The sequence below is a fragment of the Canis lupus genome, chromosome 1 (genome assembly GCF_011100685.1).
Source record: "Canis lupus familiaris isolate Mischka breed German Shepherd chromosome 1, alternate assembly UU_Cfam_GSD_1.0, whole genome shotgun sequence".
NCBI lineage: Eukaryota > Metazoa > Chordata > Mammalia > Carnivora > Canidae > Canis > Canis lupus.
Genome location: NC_049222.1, coordinates 60833198 through 60841785, shown reverse-complemented (window position 1 = coordinate 60841785; position 8588 = coordinate 60833198). Strand labels below are relative to the sequence as shown.

The following is an 8588-nucleotide window of genomic DNA, read 5'->3' as shown; positions in this document are numbered from 1 at the left end:
AATTTTTCCCTTAAGTCACAACCCACAACTTCCTTCCAGCTTATCTGCTTCCACATTCTTCTCTTATATATCTTCTGCTTTTATTATAGATCAACACAATCTTCTTTTTTTCTCAGTTTCTAGCCAGTCAAAATCTGTTCTTTCCCTAGTGTATCTTCATTTCTAATTAACATGCTTAAGATAGGTTCTGCCTAGAAACATGAAAATTTATAACTGAGAAATTTTCTTTTCTCATGGAGAAAACAACCAAAGGGCCCTGTGTCCACTTGATATATGATTGTTGATTTGAGTTAGTCAGAAGCAGTTCATGACATTTTAACATACTGTGCTCATGTCTTAAACTCTGATGTCACAATAAATGCTAGGTCAGTAATAGAGACCTTTGCATCAGGATGCTGAAATTTGCCTTCACTGAAACCTGAACTTTTCCGGACCACACTTTTGTAAAATCATGTTGAGAGATATCTGGATCACATTATGATAATCATGCCAGCATTGCACTTTTCAACTGAATATGGAATGCCTGCGTGTATTCCTGTAGTTGCTACTCTTTAACAGCAAAACAATACAGTATAATGAATTTCAGTCCCAATTCACTGAAACACCAAATTATAATCAACTAAAATAATATAGAAAAATATAGCATTCTGAAAAAAAAAGAATAGGTTTTAAACCACTGAGGAAGTGTTCAGACACAATTACTGAATGAATGCTATGACAAGAAAGTTGGCATTTATCTCAGGTTGGCTACAGATCTCCCAAATGTCTATAAAGAAATGTTAGTGGCTGCCTTCTCTGGATTAGTATCAAAGAGTGTATTCAAGCATAATGAAAAAGCAATAATAATAATAATAATAAAACCTTAAATTATAATCTAACTGAATAAACATCGAAAAGGAGTAGATGATATAAATGATACCTACCAGAAAAACTTTCCATCAATGATAATCACTTATCTGAATTGTCTGCTTATTACTTACTAAATAAGATTAAGTTGAATGCCCAATAAGAAAATGAGAAATAATGTTCTCATAACATTTAAATCATATAAACCAAACAGAACTTTGTCTTTTGAATTGTGAGTCTTACAATCATCGATCATTTCTCACACACCATTATGAGCTCTTAGGGTTTGTGCCATTAAGGTGATTTAAATTAGGGAGTCCTTCAGTGAGAGAATATTTAAGCTATAACAAACTATGTTTTGTACTGTTTTTATACAAATACAAAGAAAAGTAAATTATGATACCAGTTTCTCATGGTTCTCTTAACTCTGTGATGTCAGGAGATTCTTACAAGTGATCTTTTCTATGCTTCGCCTTAAATGATAATACTGTCTGGAATATATTAATTACTTCTTTTCTTTTCCCTCTTCTGTAATAATATCTCTACAAAATTTCATTCGCAAAAAAAGATTCAATTACTGCCAATGTATCTATCTTGCTTGAACACTCTTTTGGGAAACAAACTTCATTATTGATCGCCTCTAAGCTTTTTCACCTGTATGGATTGTAGATATCTCAAAATTACAAAGGCAACTTGACCTCATTTCCCCCCCCCCATACAAGTTAAACTAGGTCCTTTTCCTCCCAGTTATCCCATTTTAGTGAAGGTCACCACCATTTGCCCAGTCACTCAATTGTCAACCTGATACTTCCTCCCTTATATCCAATTAGTAACAAATTCTGTCACTTTTATCTCTTAAATATCTCTAAATTGTGTTTCTTTTTCTTATGTCCACCACCATTGTCTTGGTCCAGTTCTTTATCCTCTGTTAACTGCACTATTGCAATCGAAGGAAAACTGTAACTATGCCAGTTCATTCATTTATATATCAAATATTCATAAGTACCCATGCTGTTTCAGATTCTGAAGAAAGTCTGAGAATAAAATAAGAAAATGAACCCTGTACCTATTGTCAATACTGGAGTTTTCTATATGAAACTAATAACTAGGCTTTCCTGTCACATAATATAAGCCAGGCATATCATATTTAGGATCACTAATTACAATGATTTTATAAGATACATGTGATTATTAAGTCCTTTTTAAGGGGAGATTAAATAATCTTCTCAGTTTCAAAGATAATTTACAAACACTTTGTTTCTAGTGCTTTTTTGCTTTTCCACTAATCACTCAAGTTCAAATTCCAGTACTTTCCTATGATTTTGTACATTTGAGTAAACCATCGAGGCAGCCTGGAATACTTTCATTACATTGATCACTTGATGAAATCTGATGTGTTCTTCAAAGCTCAGCTTATGTTTTATGTGCTTTAACTAGCCTTTTATGATTGTACCAGGAAAATTTATACACATCCTTCTAAGCCTGCCCTAGCAGCCTGAGCTTATGCCTACAAAAAGAAAGAAAGAAAGAAGAAAGAAGAAAGAAATAAAGAAAAGAAAGAAAGAAAGAAAGAAAGAAAGAAAGAAAGAAAGAAAGAAAGAAAGAAAAGAAAAAAAAGTGAATCACAGTGCATTACAATTATGTTCTTATTTGTCTCTCTTTCAATACTGTGAACTCCAGGAAGGCAGAGGGATATACTCATTTATCTGTCAATGTGGAGTATATATGTAGCAGATTATTTCAACAGAACCTGAGCCAAGAAAATTGTTTTAAAATGTACATGATATGCCTTTGGCCACTACATTGTGTCTTTCTGATCTCATTTCTTACCTCTCTTTCCTCAGCTCACTCAACCCAGCTACCTTGGTCTTCTTGCTCTTCTTCAAATGAATTCACTCCATTTATGGTCATCATACTGTCTTTTTTCACTGCCTGGAGTGCCTTTTTCCATTTGTTTGCATTTTTTCTTTTTATCACTCATTCAGATATGTTTACATGTCACTTTGTCAGAAAAACTTCTCTGAAGACCTTATATACTAGATCACACTCATGCTTAGATCACACTCCTTTTCCTGAAACTTATTATCATCTGGTATGGAGCATATTTTTTTTTATTTTTTAAATTATTATTTGCCTTTACAAATAGAATATAAGCTCCATGAGGCAGGGACATTGGCTTTTTGTTGCACTGCTTATCTCCAAAGTCTAGAATAGAGTCTGGCACAAAGTAGACCCTCAATAATATTTGTTCAGGGAATGTTGAATAAACATGCGTGATAGACAGTGAACAGACATCATACCATACACAATTTATATGGAGGGCTCCACTGCCTTCATCTGCTGGCATTATAGTGCTCCTTCATGTTTATCCAGCTTTTGCAGATATTCCAGTATTTGCTCTCCCGGATTTTTCCACCCATATGTGGCGATTCTCCTTGGAGAGGTAAGTACTCAGCTGTGAGGTCCAGGAATTCTTTCCTACAAGACCAGATGTGTTCATTTTATCATGAGCTATGAGAACCCAGTTTTACTCAAGACTGTCTCAGTGGGAATTTCAGAGGAAGTGAAATATTAATAAAGATCACTGGAAGAGCTGAAAGAGGGTAAGTTGTACTTTCCCTCATATTAACCAGATATCATACCAGAAGTAGTGATAAACACTAATTCAGAGAAAGGAGACAAGGGGGAAGATTGTTAGGCCATATGCTACCCTTTGGTTCTTGTTGATCTTCCTTAGAATATTCCTTCCTCAAAAATATTTATGATTCCAAAGCCCTTTAAGTACAAACATTCAGGGACCCAAAGCAGTGCTTTTCAAATCTGTATGTATGACTGGAGCTTTGTTGGTTTTTAATTAAAAACAAAACAAAATAAAAACCTTTACAGCTATAAATGCTATGGCATTTATAATTTGCAGTTTAAGACTGATACAGTCATATCCAATCATTGTGGTTGGGTTTTTGTTGTTGTTGTTGTTACATTTGATTTGTTACATTTGTCTTATTTACTTCACTAGATTATAAACTCCAGAAGGGAAAAATTTGCAGCTCAAACCTCCTTTGCCAGGTGCCTCATAGTTCAACAAATACAGTGATGTTATACTTTGTGCATCTCCAGGAACCACCAGGTGGTTCCTAATTCTACTTCTGGCATAAAAGAGTTGTCAGAAGAGTTTATGAATACAGCCTTGGGTTACAATATTTTTTAGCTCATGAAAAGGCCACACATTACTGTTTTTAAAGTAAATATTTATAGCAACACATTTGTTAGTTAATCCAGTTGCCATTCTCAGCAATTATATATAATTATCATTTAGTCCTATATCCTTTTCTCAGTTGGTTGTAACCAGATTCTGGTGATCCGTCATTTGTTTAAAATTATTTTTTGAGTTATATAATTATTCAGAGTGGACATAACTGCAAGTCACTTGGTCAGTTTCACAGAATAGTTAGCCTTTCAGTGATCTTTCCAGGAAAACAAACCCTATTAGCCCTCAACAAATATTCTATGACACAAAGTTACCTTCCTTTTGAAGTGTCCCCTGTTGGATGCTTCTTCAGGTGCAGACCTATAATAATTATAAGGAATGATCATTAATATATTTCTTCACATCTTAGACAATATTCTCAATTGATTACTACAACAAAAATTGGTCATTAATAATAGATTGTCTTAGTGCTTTTTTAATTGGCTTTGTTGGAACAACTAAAGAGATAGGTTACTACTTGGCAATACCATTTTATTCACCCTCCTATTGTTAGCACTGTGTAGTTGAGATTTTTATTTGTTTGTTTTAAAACGCTGGTTGAGATAAAGGGAGGCTGACAGAGCTTCCTTGTGATAAAACAAATGAAACACATACATCCTCTAAAATGGATACAGTGCTGAAAGCAAAGATGAATAGCCCACATATGTAACTCTATCTTAAATGTATATCATGGCACAATGCAGCACCATGATTGAGAGACTTCACTCAGGAGAGAGAAATGGCAGAGGCTGCAGTGAAAGTACTGGTCTATTGTTGGTGATAACTTCCCCTGGGAGTCAAGTAGAACTCACTTGAGGGGGCTTTTCTCTAAAACACAGCACCTTCTCCTTGCAGCCAGAGCTGGAGAACATTGATCATACTGAGTTGAAAAGCATTCACACTGGCTGCTTCCTTCTTGTTCTTGAAAGTGCTATTTGTTTTACTCCACAAGCAATGAATTCCCTTGACTTGATTTACAAGGAAAATGTGAGTGTCTAAAATTGTATGACTACTAAAAAAATGAATAAAACTAATGTCTTTTCCAATTTCAAAAGGTCTTTTTACTTGGCATAAAAAAAGATGTCTCAGAATTCTATTTTGTTTGTCAAGAGTGGATGTGGTTTAAATGTTTCAAAACAGCTGTTTCCATCCTTAAAAAGAGAGAGAGAGAGAGAGAGAGAGAAGCTTAATCATGGAGGCTTGGTGCAACAGAATCACTCCTTGCCTCTTCCATGTTCACATGGACACCTGGGTACATTGGGATTGATGTTAGGACTAGGTTAAAAGTAACATATGTACAGGGACCGCTCTAACTTCCTGTTCACCACTACTAGGTTCCCTATGATGGATCTAGAAATTGACATTTTATGGAACCAGATTTACGGACACTTAGATAAGTCAGGAGATCTAGAAATATGCCTTGAATTTTCCAGGATTGCTGACCATTCTCTATATGATATTGGATCATTCTTTGAAGATCTTCTGTACCAAAATGACCATTTTCTATCCCACTGAATATCATATTTTAAATATAGTGAAAATAGTATCACAAAAGATATCTCAAAAAAAAAAAAGATATCTCATTTGCAAATATCTTCTATTCTGTAGTTTGCCTTTTAGTTTTTATTGATTGTTTCCTTCACTGTGCAGAAGCTTTTTATCTTGATGAGGTCCCAATAATTTATTTTTGCTTTTGCTTCCCTTGCCTCAAGAGACATATGTAGTAAGACATTGCTACAGCTAATGTCAAAGAGGTCACTGCCTGTTTTTTTTTTTTTCCTTCAGGATTCTGATGACTTCCTGTCTCTCATTTAGATATTTCATCTATTTTGAATTTATTTTTTGTGTATGATTTAAGAAAGTGGTCCAGTTTCATTCTTTTACATGTTGCTGTCCAGTTTTCCCAACATTATTTGTTGAAGAGAGTGTCTTTTTTCCATTGGATATCCTTTCTTAGTTTATTAAAGATCAATAGACCATATAGTTGTAGGTCCATTTCTGGGTTATCTAATCTGTTCCATTGATCTATGTGTCTGTTTTTGTGCCAGGTACCACACTATCTTGATTACCACAGCTTTGTAATATAATTTGAAGTCTAGAATTGTAATCACCCCACCTTTGCTTCTCTTTTTCAAGATTGCTTTACCAATTTGAGGTCTTTTGTATTATCCAAAACATATCAAAAACTCATAAAACTCAACACCCAAAAAACAAATAACCCAGTTAAAAAATGGGCAGAAGATACAATAGACATTTTTCCTTTTTTTTTTTCAAATAGACATTTTTCCAAAGAAGACATACAGATGTCTAAAAGAAACTGACACATGAAAAGATTCTCAGTATCACTCATCATCAGGGAAATACACATCAAAACTACAATGAAATATCACCTCACACCAATCTAAATGGCTAAAATTAACAACACAGGAAACAACAGGTGTTGGCAAGGATGTGGATAAAGGGGAACCCTCTTACACTGTTGGTGAGAATGCAAACCAGTGCAGCTACTCTGGAAAAAACAATATGGTGATTCTTTGAAAAGTTAAAAATAGAACTACTCTATAATCCAGCAATTGCACTACAAGGTATTTACCCAAAGGGTACCAACTTGAAAGGAGGCATGCACTTTGATGCTGATAGCATTATCAACAACAGCCAAAATATGAAAAGAGCCCAAACATTTATCAACTGATGAATGGATTAAAAAAAAAAAAAAAGATGGCGTGTATATATAATGGAATATTACTTAGCCCTAAAAACGAATGAAATCTTGCCATTTGCAATGACATGGAGAGAGCTAGAGAGTATTATGCTAAGCAAAATAAGTGAATTAGAGAAAGACAAATGCCATATGATTTCACTCCTGTGGAATTCATGAAACAAAACAAATGAACATGGAGGTGGGAAGAGAGGTAAAGCAAGAAACACTCAACTATAGGGAATAAACTGATGGTTACTGGAGGGGAGCTGGGCAGGGGGTGGGTTAAATAGAGGAGGGGCCCTGCCCCCTGCACCGCCCCCTGGGAGCCGCATAACGCCCTTCCAATACCCAGCGCTGACCCCGGAGCAGAAGAGGAGCTTTCTGACAAGGCTCACCGCGTCGTGGCCCCGGGCAGGGGCATCCTGGCTGCAGAGGAGTCCGCTGGGAGCGTCGCCAGGCGGCTGCAGTCCGTGGGCACGGAGGACGTGGGGCGAACCTGCTGACCCCACCGGGTCGACCCCCGCCTCGGGGGGGCCTCCTCCTCCACGAGACACTGCACCAGGAGACCCACGATGGGCGTCCCTTCCCCCAAGTCATCAAACCCAAGGGTGGTGGTGCAGGCATCAAGGTGGACAGGGTGTGGGACCCCTGGCAGGAGCAGGAGGCGGAACCCCCCCAAGGGCTGGGGGCTGTCTGAGCGCTGTGCCCAGCGCAGGAAGGACGGGGCTCACTGCCACGTGGCGCTGTGTGCTGGAAATTGGGGAACGCACCCCCTCAGCGCTTGCCATCCTGGAAGATGCCAACCTTCTGGCCCGTCAGCCAGCACCTGCCGGCAGAATGGCATCGTGTCCCTTGTGGAGCCTGAGATCCTCCCCGATGGGGACCACGACTTGAGGTGCTGTCAGTGCGGAACCGAGAAGGTGCTGGCCGCGTCTACAAGGCCCCGAGTGACCACCACATCTACCTGGAAGGCACTTTGCTGAAGCCCAACGTGGTAACCCCAGGCCACGCCTGCACCCATAAATGTTCTCATGAGATTGCCATGGCAACTGTCACAGCACTGCGCGCACAGTGCCCCCCGCTGTTACTGGGATCACCTTCCTACCAGGGCCAGAGGGAGGAGGAGGCATCCATCAACCCCAATGCCACCAGCAAGTGCCCCCCGCTGAAGCCCTGGGCCCTGACCTTCTCCTACGGCCGAGCCCTACAGGCTTCTGCCCTGAAGGCCCGGGGTGGAAACGAGGAGAACCTGCAGGCTGCCCAGGAGGGGTAGATCAAGCGAGCCCTGGCCACCAGCCTCACCTGTCAAGGAAAGTACACCCCAGTGGTCAGGCCGAGGCTGCAGCCAGCGAGTCCCTCTTCATCTCTAACCCTGCCTACCAAGGCTGCCCCCTCAACACTCCAGCCCCCGCCCCCTCCCACACTCATTCTTGAAGAGAGGGCCTCACCTGGGGCTCCAGGCTGCCCTTTCCCATCACTTTGGCCTCCCACGTGACATTGGTGTGTGGTGGTGTCTGTATATGCTAACTCCGTTGCTCTTTCCAGCCCACTGCCAATAAACAACTATTTAAGGGGGGGAAAATAAAATAAAAATAATAAATAAATAAATAAATAAATAAATAAATAAATAAATAAATAAATAAATGTATTAAGATGGGCACTAGTTGTGAATAGTATGTAAGTGATTAATCACTAAATTTTACACCTGAAGTTTTATTGTTGTTGCTGATGGTCTAAGGTCTAAAAAATTGCTGACACCCAGAGTGAACTGTTGCCACTGGCCCACTACCCGAG

The 8588-nt window shown here is 38.8% G+C and overlaps 1 pseudogene; it reads left to right on the top strand.

Annotated features, from left to right (window-relative positions):
* Positions 1-5437: 5437 nt before the first annotated feature.
* LOC111089986 lies at positions 5438-8370 on the top strand (annotated as a pseudogene).
* Positions 8371-8588: the final 218 nt, after the last annotated feature.